Source organism: Spermophilus citellus, assembly GCF_964194105.1.
Source record: "Spermophilus citellus genome assembly, chromosome: 5".
Taxonomy (NCBI): Eukaryota; Metazoa; Chordata; class Mammalia; order Rodentia; family Sciuridae; genus Spermophilus; species Spermophilus citellus.
Window position 1 is genome coordinate 9,280,017 of NC_138186.1, and position 13,337 is coordinate 9,293,353.

At 45.1% G+C, this 13,337-nt stretch overlaps 1 protein-coding gene across 11 annotated transcripts in view; it reads left to right on the top strand.

The window, feature by feature from the left end:
- Nucleotides 1–13,337, top strand: part of ATXN1 (ataxin 1) — a 385,115-nt gene that overhangs the window by 225,795 nt on the left and 145,983 nt on the right. For all 11 annotated transcript variants that reach the window (XM_081294749.1, XM_081294754.1, XM_081294744.1 and 8 more), the window contains one exon: nucleotides 9,345–9,471. The gene's annotated coding sequence lies outside the window, so the exon portion shown is untranslated. The remainder of the gene's footprint in view (nucleotides 1–9,344; nucleotides 9,472–13,337) is intronic.

The following is a 13,337-nucleotide window of genomic DNA, read 5'->3' on the forward strand; positions in this document are numbered from 1 at the left end:
AGATCTTCCACTCCACTTCATAGAAAGAAAGGATAATTGCATTTCTTAACACTTACCGGCACCAAATAATCCACATCAAAGAATACCTGCCTTTGGTGTTTCAACAGGTAATCCCCAGATTTCATGCCAAGTGGCATTCCTGTTATTGGTTTTCATAGCAGAGACACCATGGAGGTCTTGGTTTTAAGCTAGATTCATTTTCTTAAGCCCCCTCTAAAAGGAGAGAAGTTTTGAATTGTGCCTTTGTCTGGCAATACTCTTGTATGCATCGCCTCAGAAAAGCTGTAATATTTAAGCCAGGAGGTAGCTACCCAGAATGGATGGACAAGGAGGTTAACGCGTGGAATGGTGGATACGTTGGCTTTTAAGAAAACAAGTAGACAAAAAAAAAAAAAAAAAGATTATAAACAGGTGACAATATTGTTCTGGAAAGTCCTAAAGGCCAAAACATTATGCAATAGTTAAAACTACCGATGATTTCTAGTTTTAGAGAAGGATTCTGTAAGTTTCCAGTCTTTGAATGACCTTTCGTCAGGTGACAGTGCTGTTAACTTTGAAAGCATGATTTGAGATCTTCCTCGCAGCCAGCCTCTTGCACAGTAATATTATATAGAAAGAAGGAAGTTGTGGCTTCGACAGGGTAGTTCCACTGTGGTGTTTTTCATGCCTTCGGTGCATTATTGCTTATGTCTGTTCAAAGGCACAGAGGGAGGGGCCTGTGTGGATTCTCTCTTGCCATTTTCTCCTGATTCCCTAGTTGGTACTTGGTGAAGTCGGGCCCAATAATAACTCCTGACATCAGGGCCAAATAAAATACTCCTAACATTAGGGCAAAAAGAGAATGAGAGGGAAATATTTCATTATTTTTTTTCGTAAAATTTTTACTAGTTTCACTATGTAAAAACAACAACAACAACAACAACAACAACACACACACACACATACACACACACAAAAAAAAACATGAAAATAGAGCAGAAAATGAAAGACACTCATGGGCAAGGAGTCCAGTCCTTACAGACCTTACACCGCCGACGCCTTAGAAACGCTTGAGAAATTACCAAAGCTGGAAACACAGGCTCTGTCCTGCCTTCCCCATTTCTACCAAGCGTGTCTGCAGTCGCCACACTCGACGGTGACCTTTTCAGGCAGATGTGTGTGATGATTCATGGCAACCAGAAAGGGTATATGTGGCCACAGTGTGCCCCCAGGCTTCTGGATCAGATTTCTTCAATTCCTGGGCCACACTGTGGGGTTTTAACGATCCCTGTGGACCCAGGGAGAGTTAAACCAACAAGGCCAGAATCCATTGTCAGCACATCCTTCTTGTCCTTAAGATACTTCCCCGGAGACGTCATCTGTCAAGTATTCAGTGCAGGTTCGCTATCCCACACCTGTCTATGCAACTTGCATGTTATTCTTGATATGCAGATATGCTTCTCTCTGGGTGTATAATCATATTTTATAGCAAACCTTGAGCTAGACCAATAAGGAGACATACCCTGCATACAGATACGCACACCTGCAGAGTGTGGGTCTGCGTGGATAAAGCCTCACCTTTATGTAATAAGCAGTGCTAATAATAGGAAGCTGTGGCATGGATCAACATGAATTAAAATTTTCTAAAATTTATTTTACTTGGGTATATAGGACAGCAGAATGCGTTTTGATTCATTGTACACAACTGCAGCTCAACTTTTCATTTCTCTGATTGCACAAAATGTAGCATCGCACCATAAGTGCAGTCATACATGTACCTAGGGTGATGATGTCCATCTCATTCCACCATGTTTCCTGCCCCCATGCCCCCTTTCCCACCCCTCCCTCCCCTTTGCCCCATCAAAGTTCCTCCTTTTTAGCCATGTCCCCCTCCCCAATATGGATCAGCATCCACTTATCAGAGAGAACATTCGGCCTTTGGTTTTTTGGGATTGGCTAACTTCACTTAGCATGATATTCTCCGCTCCATCCATTTACCTTCAAATGCCATGATTTTATTCTCTTTTAATGCTGAGTTACATTCCATTGTCTCACATGCACAAGGCCCTGGGTCAATCCCCAGCACCACACACACACACACACACACACACACACACACACACACAAGAATGAATGATTGAGGAGTATAACAGAGATGAGGCTATTCACTTCTGAAGTAAAATTTGTTAAAAAATGTTTGATCTTAGGAATTTTCTTAACATATTTATCTCTCTGATTATGTGATTATGTGTTCTTTGGGCAGATATTAATTGTAGTTTTTTTAATATCCTGAACACAAACCAGTTAATGGGTCCCAAGTATATCCTAGATAGCCACAAATTGCCAGTTTGGAAGAAGTTGGACCACCATGGATAATTCACCTGGGTTGTTGGCTGTTGATTGAATGAGGAGCACCTGAGCTGGTGAATAAACCTGATTGTTCAGAAGACACTTAGTATTGGCCTTCCTCCTGCCCTTGACCTCCCTCCAGTTCTTCCTGAGATCTGACTTGACTCAGAACTCTCTGCACTGCAAAATGTCTTTGCCAGGACAGAAGAGCTTCTGGCCTAGTGGCACAACCGCTGATGTTCCTCTGTGAGCAGGGTGAGGGACAGCAGCCTGCTGGGCTGAGTGCCCCCCCCAGGAAGCCTCCAGAACTCTGCAGTTTCCCTCAGCCAGGCTGCTTCCCTTTCTTCATCTGAAAGAAAACACCCAGAGTCATCTTTCATCCTGAGTTAGAGCAAGAGGCTCCTCCAGAACATTTCCTTGATTGACTGAGCAAGTTCCTTATCGGCTTATGTAATGACTTTTCTTCAAGTCACCAAAAAGGGAATTCATACATTTGATAACCATGGGGTGGGGCGGGGTGGTGGGAACTAAGGACATGTCAAAGCAAAAGTAAAATTCCACAACTAGGAATTGATCAGGGGTTACCAGTTGCAGAAGCACTTGGAGACGCCCACCCACCCACACGAGACAGCCATGCACTCTGCCTTCATGGAATTTACTAGAGTTTGAATGGGGAGATGACACCTACCTCCAAGAGAAGGAGCAAGATGATGAACTCCCTTTGGAAAAGGAATGAAAACTCTGGGGATTCACATGCCAAAGAAGCGTCATGGTAGAGGCAGTGGTGGTCTAGGAAAGAGTCATGGGAAAGTGGGAGTCGAGCATCTTGGGAGGGATGGCTTGAATTGTGACATTTTAGAAATGTGGGCTCTCAGAGGAAGTGAGAAGGGCTGTGTGGTTGGCTCAGCCTGCACGAGGGGAGAAGGAGGAAATGCACTTGGACCAGGAGGTTGGGGCCAGATCCAAAGGCCTCAAACATCAGATACGGAGTTTGGAAGATTTCCAGTGAGCCGTAGGACAACAATGAAGAGAGGACACGGAGCAGTTGTTATTATATAATCTCTACTTTAGGAAGTTTGAAACCAACAGGGATGACTCAAATGGCTTGGAGAGAGAATACTGAAGGCAGGAAGACCAATTTGCAGGCTGCTGTGAGGGGAACGGAGTCGGAACTAGCATGGCGGCCGTGGGAACAGAGTGGGCGCAGAATTAATAGCACTTGACAGCTGACGGACTGTGGGAGAAAGAGGAGACAGCCATGCTATTAGCAGGAGTTGGAAATTAACAAGGAACTGGTTTTGATGGAAAAAAGATGGGAAGTTTTGAAACACACATAATGAATTTACACTGCGTAAATCCAACAGCCTTTTGGGGGAGATGTCAAGATGCAGGATACGGATTTAAGAACTATATGCTGTAGAAGGAAATCAGTATAGAAAGAGAAGGGAGCCTTGCCTGTAGCTGGGGGCGGGGATACATACCTTAGGGCAAAAGCCTGAGGAAGAGGAGCAGCAATCAGAAGTAAATAGCTCTGGAATGCCAGCAGCTAAGAGGAATCAAAAGCATTAGTGTATTTTGGTTGCAAATGACAGATGAAACTTAAAGTGATTCAAACAAAACAAAAAAAGATTGGAATGTATCGTAATAAAGTTTCCATTGCTACATAAATAGTGACTTAAAACGACACCCATTTATTATGTCACAGTTTCAGCTTAGTTGGTTTCTCTGTTCTGGGTTTCGTAGGCCTGAAACCGTAGTGTTGTCTGGGCTGCATGCTCATCTGGAACTCGTGGGCCTTTTGTGAGCTCAGGTGGTTCTTTTAATTCTTAATTAGAATTTAATTATCTGTAGTTGCTGGGTAGAGCCTGGTTTTGCTGCTGGCTGGAGCTAGCGGTTGTACTCAGCTTCTGGAGTCCACCTTAGTTCCTTGCCCTGTGGCTTACCCAACTCCCAGCATGGCCTCTCACCTTCAGTCTCATCTCAGGTAGCGATTAGACCTGGCCCACCGAGCCATATTCCTGTCTTTTAAGATCAGTTGCTTTGGAATATTAATGATTCTCTGCAAAATCCCTTCCCAGCAACAGCACCTAGATTGGTGTCCTATTGAATAACTGAGAGGAGATGTGAGTGTGTCTTAGGAGACAGGATGGTCTTGGGGACTGCCTGAGAACTCGTCTGTCACACCGTAACTAAAATTCCCAGGCATAAGCCTAACTTTTGGCATGACTGGGTGTAATGGAGCTCGCTGTCATCGGAACTCTGACTTTCTGTCTCCAGCCTTGCTCTCTCTCTGGAGATTTACTCTCAAGCTGGTTTTCTTTACGAGGAGGAAAAGGAGCTTAGAGGTATCCTGCTCCCCTCCTCACTGTTCTGAAAGTGCCAGCCTCGGAGAGAAGCCTCTGGTTGGCCTGCCTCGGGGGCAGGCCTGTTCCTACAGCCAGATGTGGCTAGGAGGATGCTGTGCGTTGATTGGCTAGACTTGGCTCCATGCTCAGGCTCCTTTTTGGAGCTGGGGATGAGGTTTTCCATCCAAGCCCAAGTACCAAAGAAAACGGGGAGCAGTCATTTCAGAAAGATGCTTCTCAGGGGAAAATGCTAATCTGCAAAACTGCAGAAAAAAAAAGAAAATGGAAGGAGCTTTGGGTGAACTGTATTGAATATTCTAAGAAGTTGGTTAGGATGAGGACTCAGGAAAAGTCCCCGGATTTAGACGGCAGGAAGCTGCGCTGCTGACCTTTGAAAGAGAATGTAGCTTGCTTAAAAAAATCAATAAAAATTATAAATAAATAAATAAAGTGATAGGAGGGATGTTGAATTTATATTGCACTTTCACCTGCTGGTGAGTGGCAGCCAAGTGACAGCTCTTTGGGAACCTACCAGGGAATGGAGAAGGTCTTTCAGGGACAGCAGTGACTCAGTGTGTGTGTATGTGGGCTGAGAAGCCTCTAGTAGAAAGGAAAAAAGAAGGGGAGACGGAGAGCAGAGTTGACCCCAACAGGACCCGGAGCAGCAGGGGGAGAGTGAATAAAAAGTCCAGTTGGAAGGATCACAGGACGTTTTCCAGGTTCTGTGTGTTTATTTATAGTGTGTGTGGGTGGGGGGGGTGTTTTGGCCACTTGTCACCTCTTTGGAATAAACAGGTATCATTCCTATCAATAGAACCATCTTACAATCATCAAATAGAACCATCTTACAATCATCAAATCATCCTGGATCATCAGCTCCAGCCCCACCTGGGAACTTGTTAGAAGTGCAAGGTCTCTGGCTTCACCCCAGGCTCTTTGAATTAGAAATTCTAGGGATGGGTCCCCATAGTCCACGGTTTTAAATGGACTTCAGCTGTTTCTGATTTTGAGAACATTGCCCCCCGAGGCCTCCATCCCTCCTCCACGTGGGGGTGGGGTTGCTCTAATAGCGGGCTTTGAAAAAGCCATGAGATCCGGGCTACATATATGCCTGATGACAGGAAGCACAGGGGGCATAGAAACCTTGAAAGATGAGGGCAACTGTTCAGAAGCCACCAATGACAAAATGGAATGGGTTGGAAGAACGGAGAAGAGGTAGGTGACGTTGCAATGGGGTTGTTTTCAAGTTGGTGGAGAGCTTTCGTTTGGACCAGAGGTGTCATGGTGGTTGCGAGTCTTCGGGGAACCAAGGAAGATGAGAAGGTCTTTGATTGTGGCAATAGAGGAGGGGATCCTTCCCGGGAAGGGTTAAGTCCCCAAACAGGCTTTAGGTGTGGAGGGTATTATTTAAATTCAGGCTCTTCCACCAGACACTTAGCTTGTGAAAGAAGGGCATGGCGAGGTTTCTCTCATCAAGGAGCTTATAAACTTTTTGAGCCTTCAAGACTTAAATAAATCCAGTGGAGTATAAAAAGATGGTAGGACAGAGCGCTGAATTGAAAGGACCTTGGGTCACAGTATGCGGTGGAGACTGTAAGTGCCGTGGGCAGTCGAGGGACCGAGAAGCTGGCTTTGTGTCATCCCTCCTCCTCACCGAGGATGAAACCGTCAGCCTGGCATCCCCTCCCAGGTCTGATGGCAAGGTATCAGACAACTTGGCTGCAAGAAGTGCTTTTCTTGCTCTCTCCTGAGTTTGCTAAGGTTTGTCGAGACTAGCTAGGTCACAGTGAAGCTCTGAATTCTCAGACTTGGTGCGCTTGGAGGAGTATTAAGATTTTTTTGTTGGCATGAGAAACTTGGAGGAGAAATTACATTTTACCCTGGGCAGCTTAAACGGAAAAAGACTCAAGGTTTGGAGTATTTGTTTCGGGCTGACTCCATGCATGGGGAGGACGTGAATGAGCCTGCCTGGGGTGCCTCGGTTTTGTAGGATGAAGAATGCAAATTACTGATTTTTTTTTCATTGGTGGAGGACTTGAGCCAGATGGGGAATGAGCAGAGACAAGAAAACCCTGCAGACGAACACAGGCTTTCTGTGGCTTTTTTCTCTCTTTGCATCGTGCTGCTTTCTCACTTGGGTACATAATCAGGGTACTAAATCAAGAGACGCTGTTACAGATGGGTATAAATGCCATTCAAGTGCAAGGGAGAAATAATAAAAATATCCTGATAGCCAAGGAGAAGCCAGAACTTTGGAACCTAAAGCAAGGTACTAGGTTGACATGAGATGTTTTTAGTCCCTGTTTGAATGGCTTCTCTACCACAAGCTGTGGTCTGCAGGTGTCAGGAGAGCTCCCTTCCTTTCTCCGTGATGGGGTGACTTGGTGTATTAGGGAACAGGATTCTTCTTTCCCATCAGATCAAGTTCAGGCCTTGAACGGTGTTTTCCGTGAAGAGATGGCCTGTGTTTGTTGGTCCGAGGGCCCAGCAGTCAGAAGGAAGGATTGTCTCTTGCTTCAGGGTACTGAAGACGGCTCTGCTTATTGACAGAGACCCAGTTGAAATGACCCCCCACCCAAAGTGGAACAGCAACCTAATCGACATCTCCACATCACACCCAGTGCACACAGGCTGTTTCCTCTACCTGGAGACTCGATATCTGGCCACCTTCCACCCATCTGACTTCCCGGCTTCACTCTTACTTTCCTAAGAGGCTTCCTGGGCACCTCTTCCAAAGCAAAGGGCCCCATTAAGATTCTCAGTCATGATTATTTTTCCTTCATTGTTTTTTATGCTACAGGGGATTGGACCCGGGGCACTCTACCCCTGAACTATATCCCCAACCCTTTTTATTTTGAAACAGGGTCTAAGTTGCCAGTTGGCCTCACACTTTCAATCTGCTGCCTCAGCCTCCCGAGTTGCTGGGGTCACAGGTGTGCACCACCGCACTCCACCCTGTTTTCCATATTTCATGCATACACTAAAAACTATGCTTTAACTCTTTAAGGTCTGTACCTCTTGTCACAAGGAGACCCAAAGGGCAGGGTCCTTATCTATTTTGTTCATTATTATTGCCCTCCAGACAAACATAGAACCGGTGGACATCATAGCACTAAGTAAGAGTTTGCCCTGCCAATGAGTTAATTCATAAGCAAGAACATGGTATTGGATTCACTAGAAAAGTGATGATTAATTATACAAACAGCTGACCCCTTCTTCCTCCCTTTTGTCCTAAATTTTGTCTTTTTTTTTTGAGATATACTTGATAATGTTTTACTAATTCCAAATTTAAGATTGGATATTATTCACTTTTATGTATATGATCTGTTTTTTCCCCCTCCTGGAAATATGGCTTCTTACACCCATGATGCTAAATGGCATCTCCCACCTGTGTTCAATACACATTCATGACTTTGAAAGGAAAAACCTGACTGGTGCTTGTGGGTGATTTATACGGAAGCAGACAGATCCTAGTGCAACACTTAAATTCTGTGTTTTTCATCACTCCCTGAAGCTACTAATGTAAGTTGCTGTCCCTCAACTATGCTTCTCAAGGGTACGTAAGTCAAAATAGCTTGATACTGGCCTGGGAGCAGCTGTTCCTGAGTCCGCCTCAAAGCGTGGGGAGAGGGGTGGCGGGGCAAGGACTCCAGGTGCAGAAAATATATTCATGATCAGCCTAGGAATAGGTCTTTTCATTAAAAGCCACAAACAAACCTTGCACAGTTCCTTTTCCAGCCAGGCCTTGGTGTACCACCTCTGTGTGTGACTGTCATCCTGGGGCAGGGGTGGGAAGGCAGACAGACGGCCAATTGGAAAATTTCAGAGCCCCGAAAACATTCAGTGCGTGAAACACTGCAAATCTGTGGTCTGTACCAAATAAGTGTGCCCCACGCCTCCTGCCCCCTCCATGCTTGCATCCCCTTAGCTTCCTGTCCCATGCCTTTCCTTTCTCTTCTGCCTGGCACCCAGCACATTTGGGTGCTCCAGGGAGGGCTGACTGTTGGTGCCTGGCCAGAGCTGGCTATTACAGTCTGGCTCCAAGCTCGGTAACAGGCTTGTGACCACTAATAACACTTGGCACTCCCTTCCGTGCCCATCTCCTCAGGAACTGTGAGTGCTTTGCGAAAGTGATCTTATTGATCGTCCCCCAAACCCAACGAGGTATGGAAATGGTAAAAGGGGATAGTCCTCCCTCCCGTTTGCAGAGAGCAAAATCAAGTGATTTATTTTGGGGTTTTGATTGTCGTTATTTTTGCAGGGCTGGGGATGGAACCCAGGGCCTTCCCTGTGCATCTAGGCAAGCGCTCTACCACGAAGCTACACCCCAGCCCTAAGGGGTTTATTTTGATGACGTTTTGCGAGTTTGCATCTCATCCAGGATTGCAGGATTGTGTGTGAAGTCTCCCAAAATTGCCTCCAATTTTATAGAACAGGGTGGGGAAGGAAAAAAAAAAAAGATGGCTATGCCTTCTTGTGTCTCCTGGGGCAAGTGCAAAAAGACTGGTTTTTTTTTTTTTTTTTTTGGTTTTGATTTTAGGAAAGAATACTGGAAAAGAATTGTTGGTGAATGCCCATTTAGTCTAATGGATCAGGGAACCTCATTTGTTGAGATAAGGTGTGATTTGATGATGCATTTACCTGTTTCTCTTTGGTCTGTTCCCATACCAGGTGTCTCTCACCCCTCTGTGAACACAAGGAAGATCACGTCGGGGCTCGGAGACCTCCAGCTTCGCTGGGGAGGCTCCATGCTGGAGAACAGGCCAAGGCTCCCTGGGAACGGTGTGCAGTGAATGTTGTAAGTTAACAAGGACAGCAGCCTCTGCAGGGGCCTGCCTGTGGAGGATTTGTGAATCACCGCTGCAGCTGAGCCAGGGTGATGACGGGGTATTAGCAGGAGGCTAGGTGATCATCCAATTAATTCCCTTGCTGACTTTTTTTTTTTTTAGGAGGTTCTGTTTGTATTTGTCGTGAACTTGCCTTTCTCTTGGTTTCTGTGCAGCGCTGCTCATTATCTCCTAGAATAAAAGTGGAATACAATGATTCTTTCATTGTGGGAACGCCCTGCCTACTGGTACAGCCAGATAGGATCAAAGTCGCCTCCTTAGATGGAGCCATGGCAGTTCTTTTAGGGTGATGAATAGGCCGAGGCTTAGCAGCAACCAGGATTTCCACCCAACCATAATTCTAGGTTTCATATGAAGTTTTGGCCTGGAGAGGTGTTTTTTTTTTTTTCTTTTCCTTCTGGCTTTGAACATCTTGAGGTGTGCAAAGATGAGCCGTTCTGTTGGGTGCGCCTCTTATTCATAATTAGTCGATATCCTGGATTTCATCAGGTTACTGGGTTTCAGATTTTGAGATTAGTAAATAAGTACTGTGTGTCAGCTGATGGCTCATGACAAGTTTTAGTATTAAGTAGTTGCTGAGATGACCCAGGAGGAACTTCAAGGGGCTCACTTGCTACTTTGTTGCTACTTTTTGGAGATTTCAACTCATTGTGAGACTGTGTTGTTTAAAAAAAAAAATGTTTAGCAGAGTGTTGAGCAGGAAAGAATCCCACTGCAGGAAACCCAGGATGGCCAGTGAACACCCTGACAGAGAGGAAATGATAGTACCTTCAAATTTTAGAAGATGAAGGGCCAATTTCAACTTGGTTTCTGTGTGTTTGTATGCATACTTTTGTAATCTGTATTTTTAATATTATATGCATATGTTTTTAATTTCTTAAAGTAACCAGAATGTCTTTTCAGTTCATCACCTATTGTTCAGTTGCCTAAAAGGGCTCGATGCAGCACGTATCATGAAGTAAAAGTATGGTCATTGAGAAATTCCCACTGGATGTTTTATTTCATGGGTTTTTAAGTATTAGTATTAAAATATGTATATGTATCCATATTTCCTCAGGGTTAAATAGCAGTATGAAAATGAGATTACTAAATTTTCCCCATGCCTCATAGTTGACATGCTGAAGTTTTAGTGTTCGTCTGTTTCACATGATGATCACCTTGGTTCCAAGGGGCAGCTGGTCCTGCCATCAGTGACCTTGGGCAAGAAGTTGCTAACCCGCCAGCAGTGGTGTTCTGTGAGTCTGTAGGTTGCTGTGTACGTCTGTTCATTTAGCAGCCACCATCTTGGCCTGCAGTCCCCATCAGGGTAGAACTTCTTTACTTACCAGAAATCTCTCTCTGTGCAACGGTTTCTATCACTATCAAAAAATAATTTGTACTCCTGTTGGATTGGGGTGTTAGGGTGTTTTACCAGAAATTCTTTTCAATCAGGTAATTGTTAGAATTGTTAGAATGGCGATTTATTTATTTACTTATTTAAAAGGTGTCCTTTTCCTGGAAAGCAAATATCTTATGGAATAGTGCTCTAGGTTTCAGGTTCTGTTTTTCATATATTGATCTACCCATTTCACACATATATACTGAGGATTGAACTCAGTAATGTTCTATCACTGAGCTACATCCCCAGCTCTTAATTTTTTATTTTGAGACAGGGTCTTGCTAAATTGCCCATTCTAGCCTCAAACTTGTGATCTTCCTGCCTCAGCCTCCCAAGTAGTGGAATTACAGGCATGCACCACCCCAGCCTGCTCAGGCACTATTTAAATGAGCAGTGCAGTAACTATAATCAAGATAGTTTGTTTCAAATAGTGTGTGTGTGTGTGTGCGCGCGCGCGCATGTGTTTAAACCATTGCTTTGAAGCATTCATGCCAGACCTCAGACACTGAGGTTTTTAAAGCTCTGAAGTGTAAATTTTAGGATGCCACATGGCCGACTTGGTCATTTTAAAATCCTTCTGCAAGTGGAGTGTGTTGAGAGGAAGAAAATTCCAAGTCCTTACACTTTACTTTCTCTTCAAAACTGCATTGCTAGCATTGAGAGGGAGGTTCCCAGTTTTCTTAGTAAATCTTGACCTCAGTTACCTCTTGCAATCTTGGTCCATTCTTACAACACTGTTTCTGTTTCACCTTGGATTTGGTGTCCCGGGTCCCTTGAGGCCTGTGCCGTGGAGTGGCCTTATGATAGGGAAGGCAGGTGATTTTCAAAGATCCCGTGTTTACACGTGGACCGGGCATGGGTATATGAGTGTCATTCTCACAGCAGCTGTTGCAACGAGCGGCTCCATCCTGGTGGTCCCTGCGGGTCACCACGGCTCATGCATTACCCTTACTCTGCCTAATTACCCAGCTCAAGAGGCTGTGTCTTAGAGTGGCGGTGAGAACTGGAGTCGGAACGCCTGGGTTTCACGCATGACTCTGTAGTTAGCTTAGAACCTTGGTCCCACTGTGGCCCCGGGGACCCATTCTATGCTGGGCAACATGAGGAAACTGAGGCCTGTCCACATCTGCATAAAGTGTCAGTCTCTGAGGCACCTTGCACCCTCATGTTGACATCTGTGACTCCTAAAAACTAACTTCATTTACAACTGCTGTTAATGTGTTGAGTACAGCCAGCCTTATAGAAATATGCGTGTGTGTGTGTATACATATGTAATTATTAGATCTATGTCCATGAAAGTCTTTCTACAAGACCCTCGGGTACCATATGACCATTCAGAGGAATTCACCTGAGAGCTTTTGAAGAATCTACTTTAAGCTGTTGAAACTGAGGATCTGCCCTCATTAGTTATTTTGAAAACTGAACCACTTGTGTGTGTGTATGTGTGCATGCGTGTATGTGTGCATGTGTGTATGTATGCGCATGTGCGTGTACGCTACGGATGGAACCCAGGGCCTCACATGTGCTGGCCAGGTGCTCTGCCGCTGCATGTCTTCCCCTGCCCAGGAGGTACTCGGGAACATGACTTTTCTAAATTGGCCTCTACCTTTAGTACATTTAGTGTATGACCAAGGAGACTGTGGTCTATGTTTATTGCCTAAGAGTCTCTGTTTCCCGAAGTAGGACTTCTCAGGTCACCTTTGCTGGCCTATGTAAAGTGGCCTTTACCCCAGCCCTCCCCCTTCCTCTGGCCTGGTCTTTTTTTCCTCGTAAGCACTTTACATATCATATAGCTATGTGAGTCGCCAGTCTCCTGAACTAGCAGGCTCTGTAAAAGCAAAGGTGTGTTTTTAGTCTTTGTTGTTTTTTTAATTCCCTGGTAAGTCTTTGGCCTTTGAGGACCTGTTTGCCTTCAGTAAATATTTGTTGCGTGATGGTCTAAGGATGGAGTTATTGTGTCCCTAGGCTTCTCCTGGGTAGGCCCAGCCATGAGGAAAAGGATCATAAACCCCTTTCTGAGCAGGACTAGTTGAATCTGGTAGCAGCTTAAGGATAGAGGTAGGCAGGGAGAGGCCAGTCTACTTTCTTTTCCCTTGAATTAGATGCTAAATTTCGGTCATGTGTGTAAGGAAATGTGGGGGAGGAAGCCATTTGCTTAAAAAAGAAAAAAAGTTTTATGGAACTATCAATAGAGTTTGGGGATTTTCTGGTACCTTTTTAAAAGCTCTGCACTGGGTGTATTTCCTGCCCGTTTCCACCTGAGTGGTTCGTGGTCTCTTGTTTGCGTGCGGCCTGCCCTGGTGTTCTGTGGACAGTGGCACGTCTGTCCCTTAGGATGGTAGCAGTGCATCACTGTTTATAGTCCCGTTTATTCCTAAAGTGGGGCTGAGCCCCAAGTGCTGCATGGACCCAAGAACCGATTCCCTAGAGAAAGTGACA